This window comes from Micromys minutus, assembly GCF_963924665.1.
Source record: "Micromys minutus genome assembly, chromosome: 29".
In the NCBI taxonomy this organism is placed as follows: domain Eukaryota; kingdom Metazoa; phylum Chordata; class Mammalia; order Rodentia; family Muridae; genus Micromys; species Micromys minutus.
In genome coordinates, this window is record NC_137964.1 from 15,273,390 (window position 1) to 15,288,065 (window position 14,676).

Consider the following 14,676-nt stretch of genomic DNA (forward strand, 5'->3'; position numbering starts at 1 on the left):
CACACATTTACTGCCTAAGAGATTTAAGGTGCATGCAAGGTATGTGGAGGCAGGAATGTGTGGGTCAGGTTGCTCCCATCATGGTTGACCAGGAAGCTCTTCAGAGAAGAGTGTTACATCATTTTCTTAAAAGACAGGGTCTCATACTATAGTTCCTGGCTGACCTGGAACTCAATCTGTAGACCAAGCAAGAAGGCCTTAAAATAAAGATCCACCCACTTCTGCTTCCTAAGTGTTGGGGTTAAAGAATGTGCTGCCACACCTGGACACTTATTATATTATTTATATTTTGCAAAAGGGTCTTCTCAGCCCACCACACTGACATGGAACTATGTATCCAAGGATGACTTTGAATTTCTGACTCCCCCACTTCCTCCATTTTCCAACTGCTGAGAAAATAAGACACACGCCACCATGCTCACCTGAAAACTTTGGCCTTCCACAAGAAAGCAATGTCAGGCAGCGTGAGAGGGGCTGATATGGAGGGATTACTGGTTGGCATCAATTCTGCATCAAGCAGGAATAAATAATCAATGGTGCCTTGTTTATTATGCTCTACTTGTATACTGAATGTTATTATGCGCTACTTGTATACTGTATGTAACAACACAGGAGGCAGGGAAATCCTCCTTCCTTCCTTCTCCCTTCCTCCGTCCCTCTGTTCTTCCGTCCCTCTGTCCCTCCCTCAGTCCCTCCCTCTCTCCCCTCCTTCCTTTCTTTGGTTTGGTTTTCAAGACAGGGTTTCTTTCTCTGTGTAGCCCTGTCTGTACTGAAACTAACTCTGTAGACCAGGCTGGCCTCGAACTCAGAGATCATCCTGCCTCCTGCCTCCTAATGCTGAAGACGTGCACCCTCATTGCCTGGCTGAAACTTTCCCTTCTTGATACTGTTTCTATTGGGGCTGGTGAGATGGCTCAGGGGTTAAGAACTCATTGGTTGCTCTTGCTAGAGGTCTTGAGTTCAATTCCCAGAAGCTACATGGTGGCTCACAAGCACCCCTGTAACGGGATCTGGCGCCCTCTTCTGGCACACTGGTGTACATGCAGCAGAGCACTACATTAAATAAATAAGTAAACCAGTAAGATTCTTCAAACTGCTTTGTAATAAAATGCAATCGTTTACCCTGTGTGTTTGTGTGTAAGCACAGACACCAGAGTGCATGCATGGAAGGCAGAGGGTAGCTCTTTGGAGATTTTTCCCCCCCATCTCTCCAGACAAGGTCTCATGTAGCTCAGACTGTCCTTGAACTTGCTACATAAGTTGAATTCCTGCTCCTTCTGTCTCTACCTCTCAAGTGTTGGGATGTCAGGCAGGTGACACCACATCTGGCTGCCAACTTTCTTTTTTTTAAAAAAAAGTGCGTGTATGTGTGTGTAAATGTGCGTGCCCCAAAGGCCAGAGGAGGATCTCAGGTTCCCTGAAGCATGAGTTACAGGTGGATCTGGACCGTCTGATACAGATGCTAGGAATAGAATTCAGGTCCTCGCCAAGAACAGCAAGAACTCCACCCACTGAGCCATCTCTCCAGCCCCATGACTATATTTATTATTGCTTTTGAGAAAATGTCTCATTATGCTATAGCCCAAATTAGTCTCGAATTCACAATCCTCCTGCCTCAGCTTGCTGAGGGCTGGGATTAAAGACGGGTACCACCAAACCCAGTGAAACTAACCACATCAGGTTATAAGTGAACCCACAGAATAGCATCTCCCATGGCCTTCTGTACCCATATGTAAAGGACCAGCAACATTTAAGTAGATGACAAATTTTATATAGTTATTAACTTTTCCTTTACCGAAAATTATAGGGGTGGGCTGTGGCTCAGTTGCTAGCGCACTCTTAGCTAGCGTGCTTGGAGTCTGGATTCCATCCTCAACATGGAAAACAAACAAACAAACAAAAGCAGGCAGTGCAACTCTTGGAATCCCAGCACTGAGGAAGGGGAAGCAGGGGACCAGAAGACAAAGTCATAGGAGATTACAGAGTTCAGGTCTAGCCTGGGCTACAATGAGACTCTGTCTCAAAAAAAAAAAAAAACGTCAAAATAAAACAGAGTTTTACTAGAACACATATCCACCCTTCAGTTTAGCTCGGTGTTCCCCACCTTCCTAATGCCGAGACCCTTTAATACGGTTCCTCATTCTGTGGTGATTTCCCCCAACCACAACATCATTTCGTTGCAAATACACAACTGTGATTTTGCCACTGTTATGAACTGTAATGTAAATCTCTGTTATGCAGAATGCCTGATATGTGATCCCACCTCCCGTCTGCCTCTGGATGCCTTCCGCAATGGCAGGGCCCAGGGAGGCCAAGAATCCTCGGGGACTGCAGCTCGCCTAAGGTGCTGCACGTATAGCTGGAAGCCAGCAGGTCATTTTGTGGTCTCTGGTCAAGAAGACAAACCCTTTGGGCAACCCTCACTGCCTTTTAGTAGTCACTTCCTGTCACCTCTGTATGGGCCTTGTATCTGTGACCACTACGTAACATTCTTGGAGCTGGAACAAAGCCCTTTGGCCCTCTGATCTACCACGTCTCCAGCTAAAACCAGGTGTGATGAGCCCAGGGGGGTGGGGGGTGGGGGTGGGGTGGCGAGGTGACCCATGCCTCCAGTCCCAGCACCCTGGAGGAGGCAGAGATGCCAGCCTGATCTACAGGTTCCAGGACAGCCAGAGCGTCGCAGAGAAACTGTCTCTGAAAACAACAAAGACCCAACCAAACAAAAGCCCGTGTGTGACAATAAACGGTGTACTCTGAGCACTTCAGGTAGGAGAAGTGTAACAAGACAGAGGGACTCAGGCCTGTCTTTATACCAAGTGGTCCCAGGTGTCTAATCCAATTTGGATCACCAGGCTTAGCGGCAATCAGCTTTACCCCACTGTGTCGTCTTTGTAGCACCTTGTCAAAAAAAAAATTTTTTTTTTGAGAAAGCTGGGCATGACAGTCAACCATATATAATCTTAGCATGAAGGGAGATGGTCAGCAAGGCCAGCCTGGGCTACATACCAAGCCTGTCTTGAAAAGAAATAATTTATGCATGGTGGTCTAACCTTGGACTCCCATCAATTCTAGAGGCTGAGATGGGACAAGATGAACACCTTAGGGAGATCTTGTCCCAGAATAACATTAATACGTTGGGGGCTGGAGCCATGGCTCCGTGGTTATGAGCACCTATTGCTCTTGTAAGGTTCAGTTTATCCAGTTTCAGTTCTTAGAACCCACATGGCAACTCACAACCATCTGGACCTAGTTCCAGGAGATTAGGTGCCCTCTTCTGGCCTCTCTTGGCACTGCACGAACAGGGTACAAGGACATATAGGCAGGCAGAACACATAAAAATAAATAAATCATAGACACATAAAAATAAATAAATCATAGCCAGGCGATACTGACACACATCTTTCATCTCAAGCACTTAGGAGGCAGAAGCAGGTGGATCTCTGCGAGTCTGAGGCCAGCCTGGTCTACAGTGCAGGCCCCAGGACAGCCAGGCCTGTTACACAGAGAAACCCTGTCCTGAAAAACCCAAGTAAATAAATAAACGAGTCTATATAAAATACAGAACATAAGTCTGCTGCTCTAGCTCGGTGACTCTGGGCTCAATCCCAAGTATAAACAAACACTTATAAAAAGAGAACACCCACAAAGCTTGACCCAGAAATTCTAGTCTTTAGTAAACACCCACAAGAATCCAAAAATAAATACCCACACCCAATGCACAGAAATAAACACAGCGGTGTTATCCGCAACAGACAAAACATTCTTTATTTAGTCTTCTGCTTTAAAAAGATTATTTAGTTATATGTGCATAGTTGTGTGTGCGCATGCGTGTGTGTCATGCTCAGGTGCCTGTGTAGGCCAGAAAAAAAGCTTCGCACCGCTTGGATCTGTGAATTCCTTGATATGGGTTCTTGGAATTATGCTTTGGCCCTCTGCACGTGTAGCAAGAACTCTTAACTGCTGGGCCAACTCTTCAGCTCCTCCATTTATTTATTTACTTATTTTATAAACGGAGAGGTCTTATTGACCACGTTTGAAAGCAGCTACAAGGATCAAAGGAGAACCCAGGACTGTGACAGGCAGAATTACAGAACATACTGAAGACGTTTGTACAGTCAGCTCCCTGGAACGGATGGGCTCACATTCTTAGGTATTGACCTTTTTAAAAAGAATTTATTTATTTTATGTGAGTACACTGTTTGTCTTCAGACACACCAGAAGAGGGCATCGGACCCCCTTACAGATGGCTGTGAGACACCATGTGGTTGCTGGGAGTTGAACTCAGGACCTTTGGAAGAGCAGTCGGTGCTCTAACCACTGAGCCATCTCTCCAGCCCTTCAGTACTGATTTTTGCTTCATGTTGCACACTGGCAGATCTCCTCAGTCTTCAAAGCACAGGCAGCTGCTACTCTGAACTGAGTACGAAACATGTGAAAACCTGGAACTCTTGGTGACAGACAGCACATCTGGGCTGTTGGCCACCATCAGGATGTCTCTATCTTGCCTGTGTGACAAGTGACATCACAGTGCACACGACAAAACAAAACCGTTTGGAAACAACCAATGCACCAGATTCTTTGGACAAATAGTTATAGGCACCTGTATGAAAACATCCAGTACCTCTGTTATTTCTCTCACAAGGAAGCCAACTCAAATGTATCCACAAGATGTCCTTTTGCGGCTGTAATGCTCAGTTGAGAGCTGGCAGGTCTGTGAGACCTCAAAGGACAATCTAAACTTCACTGTTATTAAAGCACTAAAGAGCCCAGGCATCCACAGGAGCAGCTAGGATACCCGTGGGTAGTGCTGGGGTGCTCTGTAGACTCCCCCATTTCTCAGTTAAAGTGTGTGTGTGTGTGTGTGTGTAGGAGTGTTTTGCCTGCAAGCCTGTGTGTGCACCATGACAGAGGAGGCTGGGAAGGGTACTGGATGCCTTGGAACTGGATTTATGGGTGGTGGCGGTGGTTGTGAGTTTCCAAACAGGTGGTAGGAATTGAACCTTGGTTCTCTGGAAGAGCAGTACATGATTTTAAAAAAAAGTTTTTTTGAGGCAGGTTTTCTCTGTGTAGCCCTGGCTGTGCTGGAACTTGCTCTGTAGACCAGGCTGGCCTCAAACTCAGAGATCTGACTGGTTTACCACACCATGTCCAGCTTGCAGTACAAGCTCTTAACTGCTGTCTCTTGACATCCTCCTCTGCATTTTCTTTTCTTCCTTTCTTTCCTTTCCTTTTAAAGGAGTATCTACTGGGCTACATACTTTAAGCCTGTAACCCTATGAAATCTTCCTGCTTCAGTATCTCCAAGTGCTGGGCTGACATGTTTGAGTAACCACACTAACCTGGAATTATGTTTTGTTATTTTATTCTGTTTTCATTTTTACTTTGGAGGGAATTCTGACTTGCATTATATTTCAAAGGGCAAGTTTTCCTGTATCTCAGTAAAGCTGCTATCATCTATTTAGTGACAAGGTCTCACTGTACAGCCCCAGCAGGCCTGGAACTTGCTATATATCGGCTTGAACTTAGATCCATCTGAAGGTGTGTGCCACTGCTGCAGGCTTATTTCTGGTTCTTTATGCTGAATGAACAAGGTGGAATAATGTTTTGGATGTAATGGGTTAAATAAATTATTAAAGTATAACTTAAATTTTAAAAATTTACTGTACACTTTAAAATTACTAAACTTTTATACGCTTTTTTTCAGGTTTAATAACCATTATTTTGTTTTTTAAACCTTTTAAAGTAAATTTAAAAATTTTGGTTTTCGATTGTTGTACTAGGTGTTATGGCCATAGGCTACCTTGTATTCTCAAGCAGACCAGACACATGCCACATTTTGGAAACTTGGCTCTTTCCTCCCCTTTCTTTATAGACCTAAGTCCCTGGCCGCCACAAAAACCAGATGCTTCCCATAATCCTGGAGACAACTAGCAAGGAAATACACCTAAGGTGGAGCCAGAGCATCGTTACTAGGCAACCGAGATGGCCCCGCCTCTTTCCCTAACCAATCAAGTGTTTCTAAACACAGCGCAGGTACGTCAGGGGGCGTGTGATCTCGGCACGCACGAGGCTTAGTTTTCCCCGCCTCCTTGCTCCCGTCACCACCAACCAAAAGAGAGATTTTCGTGCGCGCCTTGCGTGCAAAGGTCGCCTAACGGCGCGTCTTTCCCCACCCAACCCCCACTCTTCAGGGCCTGCTCGCGGTGCGAAAAATGGGATTCGGAGCTAGCAATCGGGCTCCTGAAGGTTCCGCCACGCGCCCCGAGAGTTGTCTCTGCCCCGGGGAACTTCCGAAAGCGGAAGTTGTGAGGGAAGCGGCGGCGGAATACGCACCTGAAGGCCCTGCCGTGCGGGCCGCACCGGGGGTCTGAAGCCTGGGATGCGCGTGCGCAGCGGCCCCGGGCAGACGACCGAAGCACGGGGGACGAGGCAGCGTGGGCAGAGGGCGCCTCCCTTCCACTGGCTTCTCTACGTTCCCTTTCTTATTTCCGTTTTTATTAATTTTCTCTCCCCCTTTTTTTTTAATCTTTGCTTCCTGGAAGGTCGGCTTCCCGCGCGTGTCCGAAGCACCCCCAAGTGGGGACGGCCACTTCCGGTGCGCTTCAGCATGGCTTCCGCGAGGCCGCCAGCTGGGATGCGTGGCGTGCACGTGTCTTCACGCCTCCCCTGAATGTGCATGGCCTTTTCTTGATAGGCATATCTTTTCAAAAGATTTATATGTTTAGTTTATGTATATGAGTACACTAGCTGTCTTCAGACACACCAGAAGAGGGCATCTGATCTCATTACAGATAGTTGTGAGCCTCCATACTGTTGCTGGGAATTGAACTCATGACCTCTGGAAGAGCAGCCAGTGCTCTTACCCACTGAGCCATCTCTCCAGCCTCAGTATATCTGTTTAAAAACTTGGTTGTGCACGGGTGTGTGCATGTGGAGGCAAGAGGACACCTCAGGTATCTGGCGCAACACCACCTATCTTTTAGGACGTTGCGTTTCCTTCAAAATTTTGTTACGATGTATTTGCTTTGGATGCGTGCCTTGGGAACTATTCCTAAGGCATGGTCTGCTTTAAATATTTGTCAGCCAGTGTACATACACCACGGGAAGGCCAGAAGAGGTCACGATATCCCCTGAACCCGGAGTTGGTATGGATGCCGAAAACTGATCTTGTGTCCCTTGCAAAGGCAGCAAGTGTTCTTAACAGCTGAGCCATCTCTCCAGTCCCACTTTATGAGGGTTTCAGTTTCTTTGCTTTAAAATTTCCTTGAAAGGGGGTTGGAGAAGAAGCTCAGCTGTTAAGAGCTGGTAGTGTGCTTTCAGAAGACCACAGATTCCCAGCGTCTGTGTCAAGCAGGACACAGTGCTTGGTGGCTGTTCTGGCTCCCACTTAATGTCCTTTCCTCCCCACTCTCAGGTTACTGTGACATTTCCTACTTTCTGTCTCAAATGTCTTTGCTGCCTGCCCTCAGTCCTTCACTTACCTAGTTTCAGGGCGATTAAAAAACATTTCCGTGTTGGGTGGTGGTACAGGCCATTAATTCCAGCACACTGGAGGCAAAGGTAGGTAGATCTGAGTTCCAAGGCCAGCATGATCTACAGAACAAGTTTCTATGACAGCCAGGGCTACACAGAGAAACCCTGTCTCAAAAACAATAACAGCAAAGCCCCAAACATTCCATGTCTAGAGCATTCCTCTAAACTTGTAGCGTCTGCCTGTTTTGAAATCTCCACTTGGGAGGTGATGAGCCTCAGGAGGACAACATGGCCAACCTATCCCATGTCTTCTCCCCCACCTCAAGGGACATGGTCAGATTCCGTGGGATAATAGCATGTGCTGGAGGACCTGCTTCATTTCCTGACAGTCAGAAAGCAGAGGAAGGTGTGGTGGGGGGGGGGGGTGGAGAGAAAGGAAAAGGAAAAAAAAGAACAGGGAAAGAGGAAGGGATAGAGAAAATATAGGCAGACCTAGGACTGCATTGTCCGTGATCCACTTCCTTCAGCTAGGTGCTACCTCCTGAAATTTCCAGAGCACTCCAAATAAAGTAATCAGCTAGGGTTCAAGTTTTCAGTTGATGGGCTTTTGGGGAGGACACCATGGACCATAATAACTGGTTGAGTTTTCCTTCCTTTCTTCCCCTCCCTCTCCCTTTTTTTGAGACAAGGTCTCTACTTAATCCTAGCTGTCTGGGAACTCGAAATGTAGACCAGGCTGTCCTCCAAGTCACAGAGATCCAACTGCCTTCTGAGTACTGGGATTAAAGACTTAGGGTACAGTATCTGAGTAAATATATCCTAATTTGTTAAATATCCAGGTGGTGGTACACACCTTTTATCCTAGCACTGGAGAGGCAGAGGAAGGTGGATCTCTTGAACTGGAGCTAGCCTAGTCTTTAAAGCAAGTTCCAGGACAGCCAGGGCTATACTGAGAAACCCCATCTTGAAAACAAAAAGGAAAAGGTGGAGGACAGAGGAAGGAAGCTGACACACACAACACAAGTGAGTGCTACCATATGGACTACATGTGCACAAGTGCACACAAGCACACACCTCCTAAAATAAAACACTACCCGGGAGGCAGAGGCAGAAGATCTCTGAGTTCAAGGCCAGCATAAGTATCAGGCTGGAGAGATGGCTCAGCGGTTAAGAGCACTGACTGCTCTTCCAGAGGTCCTGAGTTCAAATCCCAGCAACCACATGGTGGCTCACAACCATCTGTAATGGGATCTGATGCCCTCTTCTGGTGTTTGAAGACAGCTACAGTGTGCTTATATAAAATAAATAAATCTTGAAAGGCTAAAGTAAGAGAGACGGATAGTGTTTAGCAAGAGGCAGAGTGTAGGGTCCACTCAGGCCTCGGCGACACTGGCGAACACTGCCTTCGTGAGCAGCAGCGCTCAAGGTGGAAATGCCATTTACAGTAGTTAGCGTCTCTCAGTTAACTCGGGGATTTAACGCAAGCTCAAACAATAAAACCCAGTGGGATTTCATTAATGCTACTTGACAAGATGACTTTTAAATGTTCACGGAAGTAAATGTTATGAATAGCAAAGTCAATTTTGTGAGGAAGGAACAGAGAACAGAGCAGGGAGCCTTGGATACAAATTAGAACATACGGACGCAGCAGCTGGAACCTCGTCATAGGATCTACTGATTTCCTTTTTCCCTTGCCCTGTTTGATTTTGAGGTCTCATGTAGCCCAGGCTAACCTCAAGCTCACTATGATGACCGTGAACCTCCTGCCTCTACCTCTCAAGGGCTGAGAACTCAGGCTTGTGCCACCATGCTCAGCTTAGTCATGTATTCTAAGTATTATTCCAAACACCGAGCTTATGTTTGTGATAGACAATAACTCTGAGAGAGCCTTCTGGCCTCATGTGGTGGCCCACACCCTCAATCCCAGCACTTCAGAGGCAAAGATAGGTGAACACTGAGTTAGTTCTACACCAACCTGCTTGAAATAGTGAGGTCAGGCAAGTCAGGGCCACACAGTCAGATCTTGTTTCAAAAAGAAAAAAGTCTATTAACAGTTTTTAATTGTGGGGTGGTGATGGCCCAGAGGATGAAGGCACTTGTCTTTTCAGCCTGGAATTTTTTTAAAAGTATTTTTTATTGGATATGTTTTATTTACATTTCAAATATTATCTCCTTTCCCAGATTCCCCTCCAACCCCTCTATCTCACTCCCCGCCCCCTGCTTCTATAAGGGTGTTCACACACCCATCCACCCCTTCCACCTCTCCACCCTGACATTCCCCTACACTGGGGCATTAAGCCTTGGCAGGACCAAGGACTTTTCCTCCCATTGATTCCCAACAAGCTGCTACATGTGCAGCTGGAGCCATGGGTCTGTCCATGTGTACTCTTTGGATTGTGGTTTAGTTCCCGGGAGCTCTGGTTGGTTGATATTGTTCTTATGGGGTTGCAAACCCCTTTAACTCCTTCAATTCTTTTCCTAACTCCTCAGTTAAGGACCCTGTTCTCAATTCAATGGTTGGCTGCGAGCATCCACCACTATATTTGTCATTCTCTGGCAGAGCCTCTCAGGACACAGCTGTATCAGGCTCCTGTCAGCATGTACTTCTTGGCATCAGCAATATTGTCTGGGTTTGGTGGCTGAATATGGACTGGATCCCCAGGTAGGGCAGTCTGGACCGCCTTTGCTTCAGTCTCTGCTCCAAACCTTGTCTCTGTATTTCCTCCTGAGAATATTTTGTTCCCCCTTTTAAGAAGGATTGAAGCATCCTTATTCTTGAGTTTCATGTGGTCTGTGAATTGTATCTTGGGTAATCCGAGCTTTTGGGCTAATATCCACTTATCAGTGAGTGCATACCGTGTGTGTGTGTGTGTGTGTGTGTGTGTGTGTGTGTGTGTATGTGTGTGTGTGTGTTTGTGTGATTAGGTTACCTTGCTCAGGATGATATTTTCTAGATTCATCCATTTGCTTAAGAATTTCATGTAGTCATTGTTTTTAATAGCTGAGTAGTACTTCATTGTGTAAATGTACCACATTTTCTGTATCCACTCCTCTGTTGAAGGACATCTGGGTTCTTTCCAGCTTCTGGGTATTATAAATAAGGCTGCTATAAATATAGAGAAGTATGTGTCTCTGTTATATGTTAGAGCATCTTTTGGGTATATGCCCAGGAGTAGTATAGCTGGGTCTTCAGGTAGTAATATGTCCAAGTTTCTGAGGAACCAGACTGATTTCCAGAGTGGTTGTATCAGCTTGAAATGCCTCAGACTGAAATTCTTGAGCCCATCCTTGGAACCTATATGGTGTGGAGGGAGAGAAATGACTCCCTAAAGATGTTTTCTAACTTCTGCACTTACACTGTAATGTACATTAAACCCCATCTTAAACAAGTACATAACTGAAACATATTATTATGTTTTAGAGTTGAGACTGGATTTGGTAGTGCTTGCCTGTAATTCTGGCACCCAGGATTCTGGCAGGAAGATCAGGAGTTCCAGCAACATAGCAAGTTCAATACCAGCCAGAGCTACATTAGACTCTGTTTCTAAGAAACCACAAACTTGTACCTTTGTGAGGCTATGGATAGAATTCAAGAACTTGCATACGTCAGGTGAGCACATTACCACTGGGCCACACTCCCTGCTTCTGATTGTAATTGTAAATCTCATTCAGAACCCTCCTGATGTGCCCCTTGTCACAACAGGAACCAAATTGATGTGCAAGCAGCGCCACCTAGTGGCGAGGTTTCATATTGTAGCCGTCCTCTCCGTTGCAATTTTTGAAGATTTTTTTTTTCTTTAACTTTTATTTATTAGTATGCGTGCATGTCTGCACGAGTGAATTCCACACGTGTTAGAGGGCCCCTGGACACGAGAAGTCTGTCATATTCCCTGAAGCTGGAGTTCTTAGGTGGTTCTGAGCCACCCGATGTGCCAGAGCAGCAAGCACTCTTGATGGGTGAGACGTCACTCCGGTCCACTTTCTTTTCCTTCTTTGAGATAAGGTCTCACTGTGTACACGTAGCCGGGGCAGGTCTTGAACCCACTGTGTAGACCAGGCAAGCTATATTCACGGGCGCATGCCTACTGAGTGCTGAGATCACAGGTATGTGCCACCATGTCCAACTCCTTATTCCCAGTCTTACACCAAAGAAGACTTCTTTCTTTTGGCTACTCTTTTCTTTTGAACTTGGGTTTCACTGTGTCAGTCTGACTGGCCTGGAACTAGCTAAATAGTCCAGGCTGGCCTCAAACTCACAGAGATCTGTTTTCCTCTGCCTTTGGGATGGTGGGATTGAAAGTGCGCATGGCCGTGCCCTCTGGCTTTTTGACTGTCTTCTAAATGTAAAATGGTTTGGACTGTTGAGGAATCCATCTAGGGCTATAGAACTTTTCTTTTGTGAGGTAGAGTGTCAGACTGCCACAGGCTGCCACTGAAATCCCTGCTCCTCCTGAGTGCTGGCATGGCAGGTGAGCGCCCCCACACATGGCTAAGGGAGGTTGACTTACTTTTTCCTGGCAGTACTCAGGCTTGTGGATAACCTGAGTCACATACTGAGCCACGCCCCCAGCCCCTCACTGGGGATTCTAGGCAGGGGCTCTACCACTGAGCCACGCCCCCCGCCCCTCACTGGGGGATTCTAGGCAGGGGCTATACCACTGAGCCACGCCTCCAGCCCCTTACTGGGGGATTCTAGGCAGGGGCTCTACCACTGAGCCATGCCCCCAGGCCCCTCCCTGGGGGAAAGGGCTCCATCTTTAAGTAATAACACCAAGTGATTTTGAATTGTTTTGATACTGCTTCATGCTGTTGCCCAGGCTGGCCTGGGACTCTTGATTCTCCAGCCTCTGCATTTATGATGCTGGACTGACAGCAGTACACAGTCACATATGCACTCCACTCACTCACTGAGCCTATTTTCCCTCCACACCTAATGACATCACCCCGCTCTCACGCTCACACAAGAGCTCTTGCCAGAATGTTCAGTCTAGAAAGACACTGTAGCATCCGTGAACTGTATCCACCCTCTTTCATTTTGCCTTCCACAGTCCACATCTTTTTTTTTTTTTTTTTTTGGAACAGGGTCTTTCTGTGTAGTCCTGTAACTCACTCTGTAGACCAGGTTGATCTCGAACTCAGAGATCTGCCTACTTCTGCCTTCTCAGTGCTGGGGTTAAAGACCTGCACCATCACTACTTGGCTATGGTTCATATCTTAAGACACACACAACCTCACATCTTGCCTTGGCTCCCCAGGGTTCGATTGACTTTGCTTTCAGTTTATACCAGGAAGTCAGGCTCCTTCTAATGAGCATCAAGTATGTCTCTTTGCCTGGGCTCTGCTTTACTGAGACCTGACCCGAGAGACTGATCTGGACACTGTAAGCTGAGGCTTCTGAATCTTGCAAATGTATTCTGTCATAAATCACCCACTTTGGGGATGGGTTTTGCCTGGATGCTAACAACAGGAGGTGTGTCCCTTTTTACATGGGCAGCATGTTCATCAAAAGCCAGAGGCCAGCTGACTACTGGCCTTGGTGACTGTAGTGGAGACCCCTGTAAAACTCTTTTCTGGATGCCCTGCCTTTTTATTTACTTTGCATTTATTTTCTGTGAATGTGTGGGGACATGCCCGTGATACAGAATCGGTTTGGAGGTCAGAAGACAACTTGCAGGTTTCTGTTCTCTCCTCTGCCCCACCTCCCACATGTTGGTCCTGGGATTTGGGCTTGGTGGCAAACACCTATCCCCTAAAGCCAACTTGTTTGTCCCCAGTTAATCCCTGTATCGTATTGGCGGATCTTCCTTTATGGAAGTCCTACATCTTGGCAAAGCAATAAGCACATAATGATAAAGACATACTCCCAGACTGTGTATATAACATATTCTATCCACTTTGAGCATGTCTTGGGATTAAACGCTCGGTGAATTATTGGGCTTCAGATGTACCTCAGTTGACAGTGTGTTTCTAGCATGCAGGATGCTCTGGGTTCCATCCCAGCACTGCATAAACTCGGCATGGTGGTGCACACTAGTAATCCTTGTACTGGAGATAGGCAAAAAGATCAAGAGCTTAAGGCCATCCTTAGGTGCATAGTGAATTCAAGCTCAGCCTGGGCTACAGGGCACCCATTTGAAGAAAAAGCAAGTCAGTATGTTTCTGTTTATCAAGGCAATACACACTAAGGAAGAGCAAAGGAGTCCGGGAGGAAAGGACCCACTCTCTGCATTAGGGGACAGCATTTAGGAAGCCCTGTAATAGATTGTAACCTTTGTTTTATGAAACTCTTACTTCAGGGACTGAATTTCTCTATGTAGCCTTTCATTCTGGAGCTGAGATCCAAAGGAACTATGAAGGGCCCATGAAAGCCACGTGCAGTTTAACCAGGGTTGAACTGGGCAATATTGACATGGGTCTGTAATCCCATCACTTGGGAGACTGAGGTAGGAGAACTATAGTGAGTTAGAGGCTAGCCTGGGTTAGAGTGAGACCCTGTCTTAAAAATCAATCAGAGGGTTCACCAGTTAAGAACACTGTGAAAAAAACCAACAAAACAAAACACTGTTTACTCTTCCAGAGGACCAGAGCTCTATTTCTAGCATTTACACGGGTGTGGTGGATCTAAATTTGGGGTTACCCAGCCTCTGACAGAAAGAGAGAGGGGAAGAGAGGGAGAGAGGGGGAGAGAGAGAGAGAGAGAGAGAGAGAGAGAGGGAGGGAGGGAGGGAGGGAGGGAGGGAGGGAGAGGGAGAGAGAGAGAGGGAGAGAGAGAATGAATTTGAAAAAGGGCAGGGTTGGAGAGATGGCTCAGCGGTTAAGAGCACTGACTGTTCTTCCAGAGGTCCTGAGTTCAAATCCCAGCAACCACATACATGGTGGCTCATAACCATCTGCAATAAGATCTGATGCTCTCTTCTGGTGTGTCTGAAGACAGCTACAGTTTTACATATAATAAATAAATCTTTTAAAAAAGAAAGAACGGGCAGTAAGAAGCATAGGACACATCACAGGCATCTTCAAATAATAGTTTGACACTCATTTAAGTCCCCTGCTCATGGGCCATAGAGTTCCCAAGTCTTTGCTTTCATGTAGTAGAAATCGTCTGCCAATAGTAAATATGGCTGTATTTCCCTTAGCGCTTCGCCTTCATCCAGTAGTAATCATGGCCCTATCTACTTCCGCTAGACCAGAGGTCAAGGGTGA

At 46.5% G+C, this 14,676-nt stretch overlaps 1 protein-coding gene across 1 annotated transcript in view; it reads right to left on the minus strand.

The window, feature by feature from the left end:
* The window catches only part of GTF2IRD2B (GTF2I repeat domain containing 2B), a 32,591-nt gene extending 26,077 nt beyond the window's left edge, over nt 1-6,514 (minus strand). Inside the window, exon 1 of the mRNA XM_080941267.1 lies at nt 6,334-6,514. The gene's annotated coding sequence lies outside the window, so the exon portion shown is untranslated. The remainder of the gene's footprint in view (nt 1-6,333) is intronic.
* Nucleotides 6,515-14,676: the final 8,162 nt, after the last annotated feature.